Source organism: Scardinius erythrophthalmus, assembly GCF_964197995.2.
Source record: "Scardinius erythrophthalmus genome assembly, chromosome: 1".
NCBI lineage: Eukaryota > Metazoa > Chordata > Actinopteri > Cypriniformes > Leuciscidae > Scardinius > Scardinius erythrophthalmus.
In genome coordinates this window covers 78,737,022-78,759,468 of record NC_138221.1, presented here as the reverse complement: position 1 = coordinate 78,759,468, position 22,447 = coordinate 78,737,022, and the positions used below count along the sequence as shown (strand labels likewise).

Below are 22,447 nucleotides of genomic sequence, written 5' to 3'. Positions count from 1 at the left end.
GACGTCAGCCACAGGACAGTGGGCCTAATGTCAGTGTGCAGCTGAGCCGCTCCGTCTGTCTGTGCTCGACTCTCCTGGTCTGACGTCAGCAGAGGACAGTGGGCCTAATGTCAGTGTGCAGCTGAGCCGCTCCGTCTGTCTGTGCTCGACTCTCCTGGTCTGACGTCAGCAGAGGACAGTGGGCCTAATGTCAGTGTGCAGCTGAGCCGCTCCGTCTGTCTGTGCTCGACTCTCCTGGTCTGACGTCAGCAGAGGACAGTGGGCCTAATGTCAGTGTGCAGCTGAGCCGCTCCGTCTGTCTGTGCTCGACTCTCCTGGTCTGACGTCAGCAGAGGACAGTGGGCCTAATGTCAGTGTGCAGCTGAGCCGCTCCGTCTGTCTGTGCTCGACTCTCCTGGTCTGACGTCAGCAGAGGACAGTGGGCCTAATGTCAGTGTGCAGCTGAGCCGCTCCGTCTGTCTGTGCTCGACTCTCCTGGTCTGACGTCAGCAGAGGACAGTGGGCCTAATGTCAGTGTGCAGCTGAGCCGCTCCGTCTGTCTGTGCTCGACTCTCCTGGTCTGACGTCAGCAGAGGACAGTGGGCCTAATGTCAGTGTGCAGCTGAGCCGCTCCGTCTGTCTGTGCTCGACTCTCCTGGTCTGACGTCAGCAGAGGACAGTGGGCCTAATGTCAGTGTGCAGCTGAGCCGCTCCGTCTGTCTGTGCTCGACTCTCCTGGTCTGACGTCAGCAGAGGACAGTGGGCCTAATGTCAGTGTGCAGCTGAGCCGCTCCGTCTGTCTGTGCTCGACTCTCCTGGTCTGACGTCAGCAGAGGACAGTGGGCCTAATGTCAGTGTGCAGCTGAGCCGCTCCGTCTGTCTGTGCTCGACTCTCCTGGTCTGACGTCAGCAGAGGACAGTGGGCCTAATGTCAGTGTGCAGCTGAGCCGCTCCGTCTGTCTGTGCTCGACTCTCCTGGTCTGACGTCAGCAGAGGACAGTGGGCCTAATGTCAGTGTGCAGCTGAGCCGCTCCGTCTGTCTGTGCTCGACTCTCCTGGTCTGACGTCAGCAGAGGACAGTGGGCCTAATGTCAGTGTGCAGCTGAGCCGCTCCGTCTGTCTGTGCTCGACTCTCCTGGTCTGACGTCAGCAGAGGACAGTGGGCCTAATGTCAGTGTGCAGCTGAGCCGCTCCGTCTGTCTGTGCTCGACTCTCCTGGTCTGACGTCAGCAGAGGACAGTGGGCCTAATGTCGGTGTGCAGCTGAGCCGCTCCGTCTGTCTGTGCTCGACTCTCCTGGTCTGACGTCAGCAGAGGACAGTGGGCCTAATGTCAGTGTGCAGCTGAGCCGCTCCGTCTGTCTGTGCTCGACTCTCCTGGTCTGACGTCAGCAGAGGACAGTGGGCCTAATGTCAGTGTGCAGCTGAGCCGCTCCGTCTGTCTGTGCTCGACTCTCCTGGTCTGACGTCAGCAGAGGACAGTGGGCCTAATGTCAGTGTGCAGCTGAGCCGCTCCGTCTGTCTGTGCTCGACTCTCCTGGTCTGACGTCAGCAGAGGACAGTGGGCCTAATGTCAGTGTGCAGCTGAGCCGCTCCGTCTGTCTGTGCTCGACTCTCCTGGTCTGACGTCAGCAGAGGACAGTGGGCCTAATGTCAGTGTGCAGCTGAGCCGCTCCGTCTGTCTGTGCTCGACTCTCCTGGTCTGACGTCAGCAGAGGACAGTGGGCCTAATGTCAGTGTGCAGCTGAGCCGCTCCGTCTGTCTGTGCTCGACTCTCCTGGTCTGACGTCAGCAGAGGACAGTGGGCCTAATGTCAGTGTGCAGCTGAGCCGCTCCGTCTGTCTGTGCTCGACTCTCCTGGTCTGACGTCAGCAGAGGACAGTGGGCCTAATGTCGGTGTGCAGCTGAGCCGCTCCGTCTGTCTGTGCTCGACTCTCCTGGTCTGACGTCAGCAGAGGACAGTGGGCCTAATGTCGTGTGCAGCTGAGCCGCTCCGTCTGTCTGTGCTCGACTCTCCTGGTCTGACGTCAGCAGAGGACAGTGGGCCTAATGTCAGTGTGCAGCTGAGCCGCTCCGTCTGTCTGTGCTCGACTCTCCTGGTCTGACGTCAGCAGAGGACAGTGGGCCTAATGTCGGTGTGCAGCTGAGCAGCTCCGTCTGTCTGTGCTCGACTCTCCTGGTCTGACGTCAGCAGAGGACAGTGGGCCTAATGTCAGTGTGCAGCTGAGCCGCTCCGTCTGTCTGTGCTCGACTCTCCTGGTCTGACGTCAGCAGAGGACAGTGGGCCTAATGTCAGTGTGCAGCTGAGCCGCTCCGTCTGTCTGTGCTCGACTCTCCTGGTCTGACGTCAGCAGAGGACAGTGGGCCTAATGTCAGTGTGCAGCTGAGCCGCTCCGTCTGTCTGTGCTCGACTCTCCTGGTCTGACGTCAGCAGAGGACAGTGGGCCTAATGTCAGTGTGCAGCTGAGCCGCTCCGTCTGTCTGTGCTCGACTCTCCTGGTCTGACGTCAGCAGAGGACAGTGGGCCTAATGTCAGGTGTGCAGCTGAGCCGCTCCGTCTGTCTGTGCTCGACTCTCCTGGTCTGACGTCAGCAGAGGACAGTGGGCCTAATGTCAGTGTGCAGCTGAGCCGCTCCGTCTGTCTGTGCTCGACTCTCCTGGTCTGACGTCAGCAGAGGACAGTGGGCCTAATGTCAGTGTGCAGCTGAGCCGCTCCGTCTGTCTGTGCTCGACTCTCCTGGTCTGACGTCAGCAGAGGACAGTGGGCCTAATGTCAGTGTGCAGCTGAGCCGCTCCGTCTGTCTGTGCTCGACTCTCCTGGTCTGACGTCAGCAGAGGACAGTGGGCCTAATGTCAGTGTGCAGCTGAGCCGCTCCGTCTGTCTGTGCTCGACTCTCCTGGTCTGACGTCAGCAGAGGACAGTGGGCCTAATGTCAGTGTGCAGCTGAGCCGCTCCGTCTGTCTGTGCTCGACTCTCCTGGTCTGACGTCAGCAGAGGACAGTGGGCCTAATGTCAGTGTGCAGCTGAGCCGCTCCGTCTGTCTGTGCTCGACTCTCCTGGTCTGACGTCAGCAGAGGACAGTGGGCCTAATGTCAGTGTGCAGCTGAGCCGCTCCGTCTGTCTGTGCTCGACTCAACTGGTCTGGCGTCAGCAGAGGACAGTGGGCCTAATGTCAGTGTGCAGCTGAGCCGCTCCGTCTGTCTGTGCTCGACTCTCCTGGTCTGGCGTCAGCAGAGGACAGTGGGCCTAATGTCGGTGTGCAGCTGAGCCGCTCCGTCTGTCTGTGCTCGACTCTCCTGGTCTGACGTCAGCAGAGGACAGTGGGCCTAATGTCAGTGTGCAGCTGAGCCGCTCCGTCTGTCTGTGCTCGACTCTCCTGGTCTGACGTCAGCAGAGGACAGTGGGCCTAATGTCAGTGTGCAGCTGAGCCGCTCCGTCTGTCTGTGCTCGACTCTCCTGGTCTGACGTCAGCAGAGGACAGTGGGCCTAATGTCAGTGTGCAGCTGAGCCGCTCCGTCTGTCTGTGCTCGACTCTCCTGGTCTGGCGTCAGCAGAGGACAGTGGGCCTAATGTCAGTGTGCAGCTGAGCAGCTCCGTCTGTCTGTGCTCGACTCTCCTGGTCTGGCGTCAGCAGAGGACAGTGGGCCTAATGTCAGTGTGCAGCTGAGCCGCTCCGTCTGTCTGTGCTCGACTCTCCTGGTCTGACGTCAGCAGAGGACAGTGGGCCTAATGTCAGTGTGCAGCTGAGCCGCTCCGTCTGTCTGTGCTCGACTCTCCTGGTCTGACGTCAGCAGAGGACAGTGGGCCTAATGTCGGTGTGCAGCTGAGCCGCTCCGTCTGTCTGTGCTCGACTCTCCTGGTCTGACGTCAGCAGAGGACAGTGGGCCTAATGTCAGTGTGCAGCTGAGCCGCTCCGTCTGTCTGTGCTCGACTCTCCTGGTCTGACGTCAGCAGAGGACAGTGGGCCTAATGTCAGTGTGCAGCTGAGCAGCTCCGTCTGTCTGTGCTCGACTCTCCTGGTCTGACGTCAGCAGAGGACAGTGGGCCTAATGTCAGTGTGCAGCTGAGCAGCTCCGTCTGTCTGTGCTCGACTCTCCTGGTCTGACGTCAGCAGAGGACAGTGGGCCTAATGTCAGTGTGCAGCTGAGCCGCTCCGTCTGTCTGTGCTCGACTCTCCTGGTCTGACGTCAGCAGAGGACAGTGGGCCTAATGTCAGTGTGCAGCTGAGCCGCTCCGTCTGTCGGTGCTCGACTCTCCTGGTCTGACGTCAGCAGAGGACAGTGGGCCTAATGTCAGTGTGCAGCTGAGCCGCTCCGTCTGTCTGTGCTCGACTCTCCTGGTCTGACGTCAGCAGATGACAGTGGGCCTAATGTCAGTGTGCAGCTGAGCCGCTCCGTCTGTCTGTGCTCGACTCTCCTGGTCTGACGTCAGCAGAGGACAGTGGGCCTAATGTCAGTGTGCAGCTGAGCCGCTCCGTCTGTCTGTGCTCGACTCTCCTGGTCTGGCGTCAGCAGAGGACAGTGGGCCTAATGTCGGTGTGCAGCTGAGCCGCTCCGTCTGTCTGTGCTCGACTCTCCTGGTCTGACGTCAGCAGAGGACAGTGGGCCTAATGTCAGTGTGCAGCTGAGCAGCTCCGTCTGTCTGTGCTCGACTCTCCTGGTCTGACGTCAGCAGAGGACAGTGGGCCTAATGTCAGTGTGCAGCTGAGCCGCTCCGTCTGTCTGTGCTCGACTCTCCTGGTCTGGCGTCAGCAGAGGACAGTGGGCCTAATGTCGGTGTGCAGCTGAGCCGCTCCGTCTGTCTGTGCTCGACTCTCCTGGTCTGGCGTCAGCAGAGGACAGTGGGCCTAATGTCAGTGTGCAGCTGAGCCGCTCCGTCTGTCTGTGCTCGACTCTCCTGGTCTGACGTCAGCAGAGGACAGTGGGCCTAATGTCAGTGTGCAGCTGAGCCGCTCCGTCTGTCTGTGCTCGACTCTCCTGGTCTGACGTCAGCAGAGGACAGTGGGCCTAATGTCAGTGTGCAGCTGAGCCGCTCCGTCTGTCTGTGCTCGACTCTCCTGGTCTGACGTCAGCAGAGGACAGTGGGCCTAATGTCAGTGTGCAGCTGAGCAGCTCCGTCTGTCTGTGCTCGACTCTCCTGGTCTGACGTCAGCAGAGGACAGTGGGCCTAATGTCAGTGTGCAGCTGAGCCGCTCCGTCTGTCTGTGCTCGACTCTCCTGGTCTGACGTCAGCAGAGGACAGTGGGCCTAATGTCAGTGTGCAGCTGAGCCGCTCCGTCTGTCTGTGCTCAACTCTCCTGGTCTGGCGTCAGCAGAGGACAGTGGGCCTAATGTCGGTGTGCAGCTGAGCCGCTCCGTCTGTCTGTGCTCGACTCTCCTGGTCTGACGTCAGCAGAGGACAGTGGGCCTAATGTCAGTGTGCAGCTGAGCCGCTCCGTCTGTCTGTGCTCGACTCTCCTGGTCTGACGTCAGCAGAGGACAGTGGGCCTAATGTCAGTGTGCAGCTGAGCCGCTCCGTCTGTCTGTGCTCGACTCTCCTGGTCTGGCGTCAGCAGAGGACAGTGGGCCTAATGTCAGTGTGCAGCTGAGCCGCTCCGTCTGTCTGTGCTCGACTCTCCTGGTCTGACGTCAGCAGAGGACAGTGGGCCTAATGTCAGTGTGCAGCTGAGCCGCTCCGTCTGTCTGTGCTCGACTCTCCTGGTCTGACGTCAGCAGAGGACAGTGGGCCTAATGTCAGTGTGCAGCTGAGCCGCTCCGTCTGTCTGTGCTCGACTCTCCTGGTCTGACGTCAGCAGAGGACAGTGGGCCTAATGTCGGTGTGCAGCTGAGCCGCTCCGTCTGTCTGTGCTCGACTCTCCTGGTCTGACGTCAGCAGAGGACAGTGGGCCTAATGTCAGTGTGCAGCTGAGCCGCTCCGTCTGTCTGTGCTCGACTCTCCTGGTCTGACGTCAGCAGAGGACAGTGGGCCTAATGTCAGTGTGCAGCTGAGCCGCTCCGTCTGTCTGTGCTCGACTCTCCTGGTCTGACGTCAGCAGAGGACAGTGGGCCTAATGTCAGTGTGCAGCTGAGCCGCTCCGTCTGTCTGTGCTCGACTCTCCTGGTCTGACGTCAGCAGAGGACAGTGGGCCTAATGTCAGTGTGCAGCTGAGCAGCTCCGTCTGTCTGTGCTCGACTCTCCCGGTCTGACGTCAGCAGAGGACAGTGGGCCTAATGTCAGTGTGCAGCTGAGCCGCTCCGTCTGTCTGTGCTCGACTCTCCTGGTCTGACGTCAGCAGAGGACAGTGGGCCTAATGTCAGTGTGCAGCTGAGCCGCTCCGTCTGTCTGTGCTCGACTCTCCTGGTCTGGCGTCAGCAGAGGACAGTGGGCCTAATGTCAGTGTGCAGCTGAGCAGCTCCGTCTGTCTGTGCTCGACTCTCCTGGTCTGGCGTCAGCAGAGGACAGTGGGCCTAATGTCAGTGTGCAGCTGAGCCGCTCCGTCTGTCTGTGCTCGACTCTCCTGGTCTGACGTCAGCAGAGGACAGTGGGCCTAATGTCGGTGTGCAGCTGAGCCGCTCCGTCTGTCTGTGCTCGACTCTCCTGGTCTGGCGTCAGCAGAGGACAGTGGGCCTAATGTCGGTGTGCAGCTGAGCCGCTCCGTCTGTCTGTGCTCGACTCTCCTGGTCTGACGTCAGCAGAGGACAGTGGGCCTAATGTCAGTGTGCAGCTGAGCCGCTCCGTCTGTCTGTGCTCGACTCTCCTGGTCTGGCGTCAGCAGAGGACAGTGGGCCTAATGTCGGTGTGCAGCTGAGCCGCTCCGTCTGTCTGTGCTCGACTCTCCTGGTCTGGCGTCAGCAGAGGACAGTGGGCCTAATGTCGGTGTGCAGCTGAGCCGCTCCGTCTGTCTGTGCTCGACTCTCCTGGTCTGACGTCAGCAGAGGACAGTGGGCCTAATGTCAGTGTGCAGCTGAGCCGCTCCGTCTGTCTGTGCTCGACTCTCCTGGTCTGACGTCAGCAGAGGACAGTGGGCCTAATGTCAGTGTGCAGCTGAGCCGCTCCGTCTGTCTGTGCTCGACTCTCCTGGTCTGGCGTCAGCAGAGGACAGTGGGCCTAATGTCGGTGTGCAGCTGAGCCGCTCCGTCTGTCTGTGCTCGACTCTCCTGGTCTGGCGTCAGCAGAGGACAGTGGGCCTAATGTCGGTGTGCAGCTGAGCCGCTCCGTCTGTCTGTGCTCGACTCTCCTGGTCTGACGTCAGCAGAGGACAGTGGGCCTAATGTCAGTGTGCAGCTGAGCCGCTCCGTCTGTCTGTGCTCGACTCTCCTGGTCTGGCGTCAGCAGAGGACAGTGGGCCTAATGTCGGTGTGCAGCTGAGCCGCTCCGTCTGTCTGTGCTCGACTCTCCTGGTCTGGCGTCAGCAGAGGACAGTGGGCCTAATGTCGGTGTGCAGCTGAGCCGCTCCGTCTGTCTGTGCTCGACTCTCCTGGTCTGACGTCAGCAGAGGACAGTGGGCCTAATGTCAGTGTGCAGCTGAGCCGCTCCGTCTGTCTGTGCTCGACTCTCCTGGTCTGACGTCAGCAGAGGACAGTGGGCCTAATGTCAGTGTGCAGCTGAGCCGCTCCGTCTGTCTGTGCTCGACTCTCCTGGTCTGACGTCAGCGGAGGACAGTGGGCCTAATGTAACGTAATGTAATGTAGGTCGGTAACACTATTTTAAGGTGCTTGTAATAAGCAGTAATTAACAGTTAATAAGCAGTAGTTAAAAAATAATAAAACACTTATAAGATGCTTATAAACACAAATAAGTGTTAACTAAAGCACAATTAACTAATTTATTATTGCGTATAAGACCTTATATAGCCTCTTTATTAGAAACTTGTTGATGGCTTATATACCTGTCATTAACATTAATAAAATGTTTATTAACATTTATAAGGGTTGGTTATTGAGAAAGTAACAGAGTTGTTATTTCCTTGTAAGACACTTGTAGTGAACGTATTAAAAAATCTTAATGTTAATAGGCAGCTTATAAAATACATTTTTATTAACATTGATAAGATTTTATACGTGTTTTCTCAAAATATGAATGAACACATTTCTTATTTCTTATTAGCATCCTTATGAGCACTTTACTAGAAACTTGTTAACAAGTTATATATGCCTTAAGAACCTTAAAGGGATAGTTCACCCAAAAATGAACATTCTGTGATCATTTACTCTCCCTCATGTTGTTCCAAACCTGTATGACTTTCTTTCTTCTGCTGAACACAAAAGAAGATATTTTGAAGAAAGTCGGTAACCAAACGACTGATGGACCCCATTGACTTCCATAGTAGGAAAAAAAATATACTATGTAAGTCAATGGGGACCAGCAACTGTTTAATTACCAACCTTCTTTAAAATATCTTCTTTCTGTTCAGCAGAAGAAAGAAACTCATACAGGTTTGGAACAACTTGAGGGAGAGTAAATGATGACAGAATTTTCATTTTTGGGTGAACTATCCCTTTAATAAGATGTTTATTAACATTGACTGTTAGTAATATCCCAAAAGACTATATTATTATTATTGTCTTGTAAGATATTTATGAGCTCCAGCCGAACAGAAGTTTGTCTTCCTGTACTTTGGCCTGGAGTGGAGTCAGAGTAGGAATCCCTCTTTATTAAAGCTTATTTAAGACTGCACCGAACTCCAAGTAGGAGTAAATGTTGTAATGTAATGTAATTAAATATTTGATATTAACAATACAATGTTAAGTTTGTATCTTTACATGAATATATCTAGTTTTGAATTAATATGCAATTGTGACAGTGTGCATCTTGTCTTTACAAAATGCATGGAGTAATCACAGCCACTCTTCTTAGGCAAACACACACACACACACACACACACACACACACACACACACACACACACACACACACACACAACAAACCTATGTACTCAGTATAAAACATTATTGTGTAGCGGGAGGAGCCTGGAGGAGCCTCGCTGACTCCAACTTCTCTCCCTGTTCTGTCGGTCTGGAAACCCCTTGCATTTCAAACGAGGAACATGTGGATCAAATTTAAGGTAAGAAATCAGTTAGCAGAGTGCTTAGCTACGTTACTACAGGCTTTACAGTATTATAATTGCACAAAAACGAGGCTTTGTGTAATTTGGAGATAACGTAGTTATAGTGGATTCTTACTGGAAGCCGGAGTGATGTAACCATGTGGCTAACAGTTACTTCTGTGCCATGTGGAGATTAAACTGGTGGGTGGCTTTAGTTGCTGTAACTGTAAATGAAGTGTGTTTTATGATGATAAAATTAAAGTCGACAGAAACAAGATAAAACCTTCACAAACCATCTTAGATGTCTTTCCATTGTTCCAACAACCAGCACTCTGGTTTGGTCATCTATGTGTGTTGAACCCATGGTGGTGGTTTCTAGGGTTACTTCTTCCCAGTATTCTGTTTCTCCTTCCCTGTGGCTCTAATTCTTTTCAGTATCTCATGATGTTTCTCTTTCTCAGATCCAGGAAGAGTTCTGCAGGGTCAGACTGAAGCCACTACAGTCCACATTCCCAGGGGAGTTGGACAAACACACGTAGATTGGAAGAGAGGAGCTGTTGGCAAGCAACTGATGAGACCCTTGACATCATAAACGAGGCATGTACTTTTATCATAGTAGCTGTTAGTTTAATGCTGTAGCTTTCTGATATCTGTACTGTAAGATAATCTGGTCTTCCATATATGTGTAGGACAGCAGCACAGAGTCCTGGAGAGAAGCTGCGATCACAGGCCTCGTTCTCTACCTTGAAGAAAAGACAGAGGAGTTCATCAAGGACTACAGGTAAAAACAGTTTTCTAACCTCTCACCTTGTATTAATGCACACTGCTGGAATCACACATTTATTTCATGATTTATATATACATGACTCTCTCCATATAGATATTGTTCAATTCACAGAAGATAGTTATTGTTTATAAATGTAGGCAAATCCATGTGCGAAAAACATTAATGTTCACAAAGGTATTGCTGATGCCCACACACATTTCTTGCCTTAAATCCCAACACCACTCAGACTCCCACAGCAACTACACAATCCCCCCAGATTTCTGTCCAGAGGCAGAGCAAAGAGCTATATCTGTTCAGAACATCTGCCAAAAAAAGTAGGTTTAATTCTCACAGGTATATTTCACAGGTTTGTGATGACGACGATGTTTCAGCCACCCCTTCATTTGCACTCAACATATCTGTGGTCAGCCGTCGCAGGAGCAGAGGTCTTCTCTGGTATTCCCATTGTTGCACAGGCTTGCACCGACCTAATGGGCCTTATTTATGGCTTGGTACTAAACAATCCAAAGAAACTGAAATACACCTTTTAAGGTTTTTCAGAAGATCTTTGTGGAGATGGAGGATTGCCCAAAGTCCACGATCTCAAGGTCATCTTACGGGCCTAAAAGCAGACGTTGTTGAAGGTGGAGGACTGAAAAACTCACTTGTATTGTCATTTTGCTACTGAAGAAAAGCCGTTACAAAATGTTTTCATAATGTTGTTTACAGTTAATGTTAAAGAAAATGTATTTGTAATTGCACTTTTTTTATACTTGTGTTTGAGTGGAAGTTCAATATAATCTTTTGGTTGCTGTGTTTAGTTGAAAATTATGAAACATGAAAGTTATGAAATGTAAAAAAAAAAATCATTTTCCACAAAATGTCTTTTGTGCTCCACAACTATAACACTAACTTTTTAAACATTTTTCCACATCCTTCTTGTATTAGTTATGTTAATGGTTAATAAGTGCGTAATAAAGGATTTATTAATTTAAATAAGACACTGTTCCCACTTAAGTTCAGGTAGCTGCAAAGTTGCATTGTTAATGGTTAATAAGTGCATAAATAAGGATATATTAGCCTTCTTACAGTCTGATTACTGTCGATAAACATCCTATTAACATTGATAAGTGGTCTATAAACTGTTAACAAGTTTCTAATAAGTACTCATAAATATCTTACGAGGAATAATACATGTGTTTTAGGACATTACTAACTCTCATTAAGTCTCATTAATATTAATAAACATCTTATTAAGGTTCATGAGGTATAAATAACTTTACAAGTTTTTAATAAGAGCCTATAATTGTCTTATAAGCAATAATAAATGTGTTAATTATGCTTCAGTTAACACTTATATTAACTTATGTTTATAACTAAGCATCCTATAAGGTCCTATAAGTGTCTTATTAACTGTTAATTACTGCCTATTACAAGCACTTTAAAATAAAGTGTTACCCAAAAAGGATATGTGGATATTTTCTGGGATTTTGTCGATAACAATAGTTAGACGATATTTTGCATATTTAAAAAATGTGTTATTTTGTTTTGTGCTTTGATTCTGTCATCATGGTAGCGGTGTTTGACCCGGAGTGTGTTTCTGTACTGGTACCAAACCCCCTCCGTACTAACGGGTCGGTCTAACAGGAGAATATGTAGCTGTAGAAAATAGTAACACATCAGAATCAGAATCTATTTATTGTCATTGTAAGCTCTGCATACAACAAGATTACAAATGCCAGTCTAGCAGACAAAACACAGAACAATAAATACAACCCCATTTCCAGAGAAGTCGGGACATTTTGTAAAATGCAATAAAATCAAGAATCTGTGATTTGTTAATTCTGTTGAACCTTTTTTAACTGACAAAAGTACAAAGAATACTTTTCCAATGTTTTCACTGACCAACATAATTGTATTTTGTAAATATGAACGTATTTTGATTTTGATGGCTGCAACACACCCCCAAAAAAGTTGGGACAGATGCATGTTTACCTCTGAGTCACTTCACCTTTCCTTTTAATTACACTTTTTAATCATTTGGGAGTTGAGGATAATAATTGTTGGAGTTTTGCAAGTGGAATATTTGCCCAATCTTGTCTAACACAAGACAGACGCTCAACAGTCTGTGGTCATCGTTGCCTGATTCTCCTTTTCATGATGGGTCATGCATTAAGAGCCAGATCTGGACTGCAGTAAGGCAGGCAGGCTCATCTCTTCCACGTGTAGAGTGTCTAGAAACCACTCAGCTTTAGCATGGGCAGAATGAGGCCTGGCATTGTCTTGCTTCCCTTGATAGCAGTTTATGTCTCTGTACAATCCAAATATATGCCTCCATGTCCAGGGGCGGGTCTACGTGGTGGCATCGTGGAAATTCGATTGGCCACCCCAGGTGCCCCCCCTATAAGATGTCTTGTGATTGGTTCATTTTACGGCCAATCAGTTTATAGACTACTGAAGTTCGCGATTCAAAGAAGTGACCAGACAGTGACCTGTCCATGTCAATGGTACCTTCACAATAATGCAAGTTACCCATACCGTTTGCAGTGATGCGCCTCAATACCAGGACAGATGTTTGCTTTAGCACCTGTCGCTGGTGAAAGTCTGGTTGGTCCCTTTCGTCTTTGGGACTGAGAACTCAATGTCCATTTCTTTCCAAAAACAAGCTGAAACATGGACTCATCTGACCACAGCACACAAGATGAACAGCACTTCGCATGAATTCACATACTGATTTGAAGATGTAAAATGTTTGTCCCTGACTTCAAATGTTTTGATATGAGTGTGTGAATGTGCTTTGCTCAACAAAACTTGCACCCCCTGCTGGTGAGGTTGACTAACAGCAGATGGAGAGTATGCTCGGCAATCTACTGCTTTTCCTGCAGTTCCTGGATGTCAACGTAGAATTGTCTGTCGAATTTGAACCACTGAATTTGTGGAAGCGAATTTGCAAAGCGAAATAAAATGGACCAAAAATTGCCTGTTGAATATTGTAGGTTGTTTTTTTTAAACATTTTGACTATTTTGGAAGTGAAATATGAAAGGTGAATATGGATTATTGAATTTTTAATAATGAAAATGTGTTTGAAATGTTTTGAATTGAAATATTCAACCATGCTGAACTTCAGCCCATAAAAATGCAAGCCCTAAAAATACAATGCATTAAAATGCAAGCGGGGTTAATGCAATGCCTATTTTTTTTTCCAAGTAGTGCAATTCAACAGGCTTTTTATTTCAAAAACATTTGGCATTATTTTACTTCCATATTTTTCAGCAAGATTGAATGGTTTTGAGCGGAGAGCTTCATTTGGACCTGGAAACAGGACGTTTGGGGAATTGGGTGAGAAGTTGTGGATTTGTGGTTAGAGTTTTGAGAAAAAGAGGCAAAAACAATTGAGAAAAACTGTAGAGCTGAAGTTAATATTATAGAATACATCTTAGAATATAAACATTACCTGCATAGAAATTAATTTCAAATAGACCTGAATTAAAATAGTTAACTGAATTAAATTGAATTATACTCCAAAATAAATAGTTGGATCTCTGCTAACCACAAAGAAAAGAGTCAAGAGAAGGAAATGCCTTAATATTTAGTTTAAAGTCAAGACATTACACTTCAAGTAGTCATATATTCATGACAGATGGAGACACCAAAAGCTCACAGCAGTAAATAAAGAAAAATGTTATGATTGAAATGTTATAATATGTAGGTCCATATCCTGAATATCCTGAATGTGTGTGACCATATTAACTAGAAGGATAAAACACCTGATAAAATAGAGTAGGGGTGCAGCGTATTTAACAGAATTATTACTTATTAAATATCAGCTGCAGTAAAACTGACTACTACAGGGTTTCAGCTGTGTGGGAAACCTACAGTGGCATGTGGGAACACATGAGAGAAGCCGTGGTGCCTTATCTCCACTCAGGAACAGCACAGGACACCTTCAGCCAGCCGGACCAGTGCTGCCTAAAGCCATTTGCATCTGATCCGTTCATGTTCATCCCAGTTTTACATACAAGTACCGTCAAAATACTATTATATAAAAGACCCTGTGACTTGGGACTTGTGACTTGTAAGGAGAACATTAGATATCAAAACCTCATGTCAAACATTTCTCTGATAAATATGTAAAGCTTTAAACGGTTTAACAGTTTTTTGTACACATAAATGATAAAAGCCAGTTGGTCAGTCAAATGCAGACAGGTTATTGTACAGTGAGAGTTTGGTTAATAAATTAAACAAAAGTATGAACATAACAGAAAAGTCCAAGTAAGGAGGTGGAGCAGTGGATCAGAAACTGGACTGGTTTTCTCCTAAACCCAACCAAGTAGTTTTGGTGCCTAATTGCTATTTTTGAAAGTGTGACCAGACGTTGCATATTTATTATAGCTGACTTAATCACAGAGCCCCAAAACAAAGCTAAAGGGTTCCCAGAGGGGTCTTGACCAGGCGTCCATCTTGTTGGGAGTTGGGAGTGGGATGGTGTTGGTCTGGGGGCAGATGCCTAAAGGAGAAGACCTCCTCTCTCTCTCTCTGCTTCTTTCTCAGTCGTCCTCTTTGCCTCGGCTGGCCTGAGAGCTGCCATGAACAGACCCCGGCTCCGCTGGCCCTGCATCCTCTTCCTGCTCTTCATCACCATCTAGACTTCATCACCATCCTCTTCCTGCTCTTCATCACCATCTAGACTGCTTTGGGTGCTATTCAAAAGCTACTAAGTGGTACTGTGTGTTGAAGCTAAACAGTAATGAGAAGTGTATAGGAGTGCAGTGACCAGTGAAAATGTTATATTCAGCTGTTGACTTTTTTATGGGAAATTGCAGAAACGAAGCAAAACTGTATTAATAGATGAGAAAAAAATCAGTCCCTGTGTTTGGAAATCTTATTCTCTAATTGTTACCAGAAGACGGGGTTGGTACAGTTTAGGAAGATCATTTGTAGCATGTTGAAAAGCCATCTGATTAGCCTGATAACCCTGCTGTGTTACCCCTGATGGGTGCAGGTCAATCCAGACTAGCTGGAAGTTTAAGCACAGACGTGAGACAGGTGAAGCTTGATATATACGCCAATTTGCTATTTCCCTTCACACGTCATCATTAAAATCATTATCTTTGTGGTTTCTTTCCATTTTATTGTACAAAACTGAGTTCTGTGACACAAAGACAATCAGACGACGAGTGCTTTGAATGGGATGTTGTCAACTCCTATTGAGGAGAGACACGACGACAGAACCATCAACAAACTTCAGGATGGGACTCCACACTTGCTGGCTTTGACACATGTTTGTGTCCAAGTTGAAGAACTGAGGACTGAGTCTGATAAAACACCATTTACACGTTGGGGCCTCCCTGTTAGTGTTGTGGTTAAATTCTTTTCAGGGGAATGACTTCAAAGATATTTGACATCAGAAAAAATTAGACTTTATTAACAAACAAAGCCGAGTGTCCCTCTGCAGAAAGACCCTCCAGAAAGACCCTCCAGCAAACATATATACCTACATCCTTCTCCCAAACATGGTAATGCATTCTATAGATTATTTTGAGAAATAGTTTGTACCATGTGACTTTACTGAAATAGAATTTTCTGCTGTAACAACACCTTGTGCTCTCAGGTTCCAAAGTCAGCCAAAGTCACCCACAGACAAGGAAATAATAGTGTACAAAAACAGTTAAATTACTTATTTTCTAAATAATAAAATCTTTAACATTCCCTCCTCTGGGGCTTATTTAAGCCCCACATTCGCTATCATTTTCCAGAGTGTAGTTTCAAAATCCAGTCCCCTCAGTTATACTACCTTAGTGACTAAATTAAGTCACTCATTCTTATTTTCAATGACTGAAATTATGCCACCATACTCCGGAGGAGCAATCGAGCCAAACATCTTTCTCCATACATTTTTCTTTCTTTCAGTTGTTTTTTCTTTTTCAATGGAGAAAGTAAAAGACTCGAATCCTCCCTAATCAACCATCAAACATTGTTACATGTGTATGGATGAAATTGGTTCAGCATTGTCTTATTGTCACAGTTATGTAGAACATGTCAAACACAAAAATCCCTTATACAATTAAAAGTTATTCTTGCGGTGTAGATATCCTCTTCGACCCAGACACCCAGGATCTGGCTTATTCATTTTCTTCTTCATCCTTATTCGAGGTACTTCAATCAACGTCCAATGATTGTAAATCTTAATTTGGTATATAAGCCCAATCTTAATAATATATTATTTATTTGCCCTCTAAAATTAGTTTTCATTATCTTCTTAATATGGGAAGTACACAACAGAAATAATAACCCCTTTTAATTTTTGCAACTCCAAAAAACATTCCTAATTCTTAAAAAATCAATTTTCCATAACTTTTTGACTCAATCATAATTAATCTCCAAACATAAGTCATTCTACTTTTTCATGTAATTGTTTTCATTATTATAAAGGCAAATCATTATAATAAATCTCTGCTAATTATAGTAGAATAATTGATTTAGTTTGCATGTTTATTTCGCATAATCCATATGAATTTTTATTTAATATAGAAGTGGGTAAACATAACTTTCTATCTTTTTTATTCGCTTCTTATTTTAATTTTTAAAGAATCAATCTTTTAGTCAGTCATTTTTAGTTGATGAACAACCATAACATTGTAGTGCAGCTACATTAAATCACAATTTTCTTTGTTATAACGTTTTACATTTCAAATTCTGTCTACTTCATTATCAAATTTAAACAATAAATACCTCACGTGTTGCAGCTTTTTCTCATTATAGCTCCTCAGTTCAAGCATACCTTAACTGAATACCTTTTCTTCCTTTCTACTAATTTCTAAATGAACTATCATGAATTAAATTAATTATGTCACATGTAATCACTCAAACTAAAAAAGCTTCAAGAGCAATGTTACATTTACTTCATAAAAGTAATTCAATGAACTCATTAGACAATTAGAAAAAATAACTCTCGAAAATAACTTTTTATACTCTTACATATTCATTGTACGGTCATTTCTTTTTCTGTATATCTAAGTTTTTTCCTTAACCTTTTCAAACATAAAGCATTATAACTTAATTATTGTTAAAACTTCCTTTTCTGTAATTTAAGTTTTTGCATACAATTAATGTTAATTTAAATTTTTCTAGAATGACTGCTAAACCATTATCTAAACTTATTTCTGATAGAATTTCAAATCTAAGGAATAATTCTTTGGTCTTAAATTTAATTACTTCTCTTGACCCTCCTCTGTTGATCTCATTGCCTTTACCCATCTCTATCTTGTTCATATAATCCATTACCAAGAGTTTTATTAGTCCTTCTGGTACTGATATATGGCCTATTTTTGTCACTGTTCCTTTCCTACCTTTATTTTTGTCGCAAAATTCTCTTGTATACAGTCAAAAATTGCAAAAAATGCCTTTTTATTTATTTTTCCTTATTCTTAATTTAATTTAATTTAATTTTCCTAATTCTTTCCTAATTCTTAATTAATTTACTAATTCTTAATGTCTCTTTACTCCCCCCTTGCGCAGGTTAATACCATGTGCATTCAAAAAGTATGTTTTTGTGCAATAACCTGTCATTCTTACCCTCCTCTGATACCATATAAATTGCTCATAGGGCCTGTTTGTTATTGAGTTCGAACAACTTACAATTGAGGTGGTCGTTCCATTAGCACCATAAATCAGTCAATAGCATATTGAATCAAATCATAATTCAAATCATAAATGAAATCAAATATCTGTTAATAGTCAGTGTTAATCTTTCTTTAATTTTCAACTGTAGCCTTAAATTAATTATGTATACCCGTTTTATTGTCAAATAGCATTCGAGTACCCATTATGATCTATTTTAAAATGTCATTTAGGTCTATTTGTATTTTCCTTCATGTCTTGTCTTAATTCGCACTGTGCTATGACAGTTACTTGAATTAGTCGCTTATCATTCATTATTTTCATTTGTTTTCTGATTTTTCATTATCGTTTACATTGTTTTGATATATTCTTTAATTCAATAATTTTTTCTTCCTCTGGGGTTATTATTAAGTTGTTACTAGTGTATTCAAGGGCTTTAACATTAAATTTAAAGACAGTTTGGTTGATGTTGACTATTGTTTGAACTTGTACTCATCTCTGTTGATTCTCTCTTCTTTGCACAACTCCTTGTAAGTTTCTTATTCTGCAACTTTTCATTTAAAGTTCTTCTTTTTCCATTCATGTTTATCATTGTGAGTTGTTGTAATTGGCTTTTTCCTTTTCTCTCATTGGCAAGGGAAGGTCATTGCCAGCATGTCCTTGAAACCTCACTCGCTGTTGTGTGGGTTTCCTGGAGTCGTTTGGTGTATTTTAAGTTGAGAGCCATGGACTCAAATGTCACTTTAGTTCAGTTAGTGACAACAACAATTTAGATCATCTGCTTATCTGCTCCATTGTCCTTCTTGGTGTCATCTGTAAAATGATCATGTGGGCTGAGTGGTGTTCTGGCCTCTTTTGTGTGTTTTCTGCTCATTAGCAGCAGGGCTTTACCCCTATATTATTTTTTACAATTAGTCAATTCAGCTCAGCTATCTCTTTGTTTTGAGTCCCACTATCAGCATACTAGTTATCAGGCATCTTGGACAACACTCAACCCACTTTGCTAAAAGACAAAAGTTACAAGACAATATTTCAGACTTTTGACAAAACGTCAGCTCCTTCATGATATTCTGAAAAGAAAGTCAGATGTGTTATGCTCCATCATGATATTCTGAAAAGAAAGTCAGATGTGTTAGGCGCTGCGCAAAATATAGTACTGTTTTGTTTTCTTTTACAATTTTTTTTTCATTTTCTTTTTCTATTGTCACTACAGTTTCGACCAGGATATTAACCAAATCCATCCATGGTCATTATTGGGCAGAATATGCCCTGTGGGCCCACATATGAAATTTAGATACAGCTGTAGGCAAAATAATTGATTTGCCTTAGTGTACACTCATTCATTCATAATCAGTCACTCATCGGCCATCACACATTCTTCTTCCGCAGGTTGTGCTCTAAATGCGGAACTTACAAATTTAGCTGTGGAATTCCAAAGGTCTGACAGACAACGTCACAACAGCTATTCAAACACTATTCAGAATTGTCAGTTCCCTTTCGTTGTCACTCCGAGTTACGTCGGATGACGACGAATGGGGTTTCGCTTAGAAATCCTATCATCTTCGAGTATTAAAACACGAGCCAATGGCAAAGAAATGCCATGGGTCTGCGGAATTTGCATAGCGTACCTCCGCCCCACCCTGGGGGTATATAAGGAAGTCGCTGGCAACATGCAGATATGTTTTCGCTTCGGAGCCAAGTTCAGTACTTCACTCCACAAGCCTTTTGAGTGTCATCTCAAATCTCTTCGAGACGAGCGGCTCTTCAGTGTGTTGGTGTGACGGCGCTTCCAGCGAGATCGCATTTCCTGCTGCTGATTTGTGCAGTAATCTGCCGACAGTGAGTGTGTTTCTCCCTGGGTGCTTCAGCACTCTGCTGAGCTTTTCCACTCTCTAAAAGAGCTGCACGCGGCACGTCTTTTTCAAGACGGTTCGCCCGTGTATTTTCTGGATGTGTGTGCGTCAGTCATCTGCCTAACGGTCGCGAGCGCTGTTTTGCGTGTTGGGCTTAATCACGCTTGGCAGCGCTCGTTGATGAGTCATGTTTTCATTGCGGGAACATGACCATCGCGATGTTTATAGATCAAGACTCAATGATCTCCATGTGAGTAGAGTCCCCTCTGCCACACCCCAATTTATCTCTTCCTCGAGAAGGGATACTTTGGCTGGTGGCCAGGGTGATCTGAGGGTTTGGTGTGGCACAACAACCGACGAGTCAATTCCTCGGGCCACACCCCCCTCCACATCGCAGACCATGCACTCACAGCATCACAAGGCGGGCTTGATTCCTCTGGAAATGAAGTTTCGACTGCGTTGCCTCCCACGGGAGTGCCATCGTTGCCGGGACCGATCCAGAGCTGTCAGCCATGCTTTCCCGGGCAGCTGAAAGCATCGGCTGGAGTGGCCCCGCCCTCCCCCCGAGCGCTGTAAGCTTCTCCCGGACGTGCATCAGGACGCCTGCGCTGCGCGAAACTCCACGTGACTTTCGCGGCCCGCGGGTGTCCTCCGCCTTCGCTGCTTCGATCGCATGGCGATCATGGTCTGTATGTTCCCTGTCACTATAGTGGCACGGTCATGCAGTGCTGTGTGTCGCCTGCGCCTTCGATGCAGTGCTGTCCCGGGAGTTCTGTCGAACCGGCCGCAGTGGAACGCTAGTCCTTCCCTGGCCAACCCTGGCAGAACGCGGAAATTCTAACCACGCCCCTATGCTGGGACGCTGTGCCTCCCATGCCCGGCCTGGTTGTTCCGCCACGCACACTACTGACCTCGCTCTCGGGCGACATCGGTACCTGCGTGATCCTGGGTCAGGTGATGTCCACTATGTGGTCCAGACATGGGCCTAGCCAGGTTGATGTGGCAGGGTCTGAGAATTCTTTTTCTCAGCTCCCCCATGTCCCAGGCTGAGCTCTTTGGCGGGGTGGCTTCGACCACCTGAAGCAGACTCGGGTCCGGCACCGATGGTCATCCATCCGTGCGGCCTCCTCAGTCTGCTTCCCGCCAAGCCCCCCTCCATGCGGCTGCTCCCCTCTGGCCTGCAAACGGACCTGAGCAGGAGGAAGCCGCAGGAGGGCGGCGCTGCCCGTCTCCGCCCCTTAGACTGCCACGCCAGTCTAAACAGCACCTTGAGGCGGGCAGCCTGGTCGGCGGGGTGGTTGAGGACTGCGCCCAACAGTCTTCGATCAATCCACAAGCAGACTGAGGCTTCTGCACTGACGGTCATCCGTCGGTGTGGTCTGCTTAGTCTGCTTCCCGCCGACGCCGCCTCCTTGCGGCTCCTTCCCTCGAGCCTTCACTGGCCTGAGCACAAGGGGGTCGCTGGAGGCTGGCACCGCCTGTCTCTGCCCCTTAGCCGGCTAACACCTGGCTGAGCAGCACAAACCTGAGACAGGCAGCTTGGAGTTAGGGCTCAGTTCTTCAGGAGCTGGTAGCAGGACCACTCCTTCCCCCGCTTGAGGGCTGGGTGAAGATCTCTACAAAAGAACTTATGCTCTTTCTCTGAGCCCCAAGAGGCTGTGGATGACAGCACGCGCCGCCCACGGGCCACGCTCCTCTCATCCCCCTCTGTCGCCAGACCCCTGCCAGAGCACGCCCCCGTGGGACGCTGGTCCTCCCCTGGCCTCCTCTGGCAGGACGCGGCTAATGACCGTGCCCCCGCACTGGGCCGCTATGCCACCCACGCCTGGGCCGGTCATTCCGCCTCGCTGCACCCCCGACGGAACGTCTGTGGTCCGTATGACCCCGCTGGTGCACTTTCTGGAAGCCTGGCTAGAGCTTCCCAGACTGTCCCGCTGGGTCGCGAGAACCATCAGGCTCGGCTACGCGATTCAGTTCGCGCGATCTCCTCCCCGCTACAGCGGTGTCCGCTTCACTATGGTCGGTGGCAATGCCCCTGTCATGAGAGCGGAGGTCACCGCCCTACTGGCGAAGGGTGCGATCGAGATTGTCCCTCCAGCCGAAATGAGGTCCGGCTTCTACATTGTTCCGAAGAAATCGGGTGGGTTACGACCGATCCTGGACCTGCGCGTCCTGAACCGCTCCCTCCACAGGCTGCCGTTCAAGATGCTCACGGCCAAACGCATTTTCGAGTGTGTGCGGCCACAGGATTGGTTTGCAGCGATCGACCTGAAGGACGCCTACTTCCATGTCTCCATTTTACCTCGACACAGACCGTTTCTAGGTTTGCTTTCGAGGGGCAGGCATACCAGTACGCGGTTCTCCCTTTCGGGCTAGCCCTGTCTCCTCGCGTCTTTACGAAGGTCGTCGAGGCAGCCCTTGTTCCCCTCCGGGAACACGGGGTTCGCATCCTGAACTATCTCGACGACTGGCTGATCCTAGCTCACTCTCGAGACCAGGTTTGCGAACACAGGGATCTTGTGCTCCGGCACCTAGCTCGTCTGGGCCTTCGGGTCAACTGGGAGAAGAGCAAACTCTGCCCAGTGCAGAGGATCTCTTTTCTCGGTATGGAAATCGACTCGGTCGCCATGTGCGCGCAGCTTACGAGCGAGCGCGCGCAGTCACTGCTGACTTGTCTTCGCCAGTTCGAGGGCAAGAGTGCGGTCCCACTGAAACTTTTTCAGAGGCTCCTGGGGCATATGGCATCCGCAGCCGCAGTAACGCCGCTCGGATTGCTTCATATGAGACCGCTTCAGCTTTGGCTTCGCGATCGAGTCCCGAGGTGGGCATGGCAACACGGCAAGCTCCGGGTCCCAGTGACTCCGGCCTGCCGTCAGACCTTCACCCCGTGGTCGAACCTCAGCTTTCTACGGGCCGGAGTGCCCCTGGAACGAGTTTCCCGGCATGTTGTTGTCTCAACAGATGCCTCCACCACGGGCTGGGGCGCCATGTGCAATGGACATGCTGCCGCGGGCTCCTGGACAGGACCCCAGCGCCTTTGGCATGTCAATTGCCTCGAGTTGCTGGCTGTACGTCTCGCCCTGCACCGTTTCCATGCGTTGCTCAGGGGTCAGCACGTACTAATCCGATCAGACAATACCGCAACAGTAGCGTACATCAACCATCAAGGTGGTCTACGCTCCCGCCGTATGTCGCAACTCGCCC

At 47.8% G+C, this 22,447-nt stretch overlaps 1 long non-coding RNA gene across 1 annotated transcript; it reads left to right on the top strand.

Moving 5' to 3' along the window:
- The first annotated feature begins 8,844 nt into the window (after positions 1-8,844).
- Positions 8,845-11,608, top strand: LOC308690726. The gene is made up of 3 exons (XR_014030180.1): positions 8,845-9,600; positions 9,693-9,784; positions 10,137-11,608. It is a non-coding gene; the product is annotated as an uncharacterized lncRNA (long non-coding RNA).
- Positions 11,609-22,447: the final 10,839 nt, after the last annotated feature.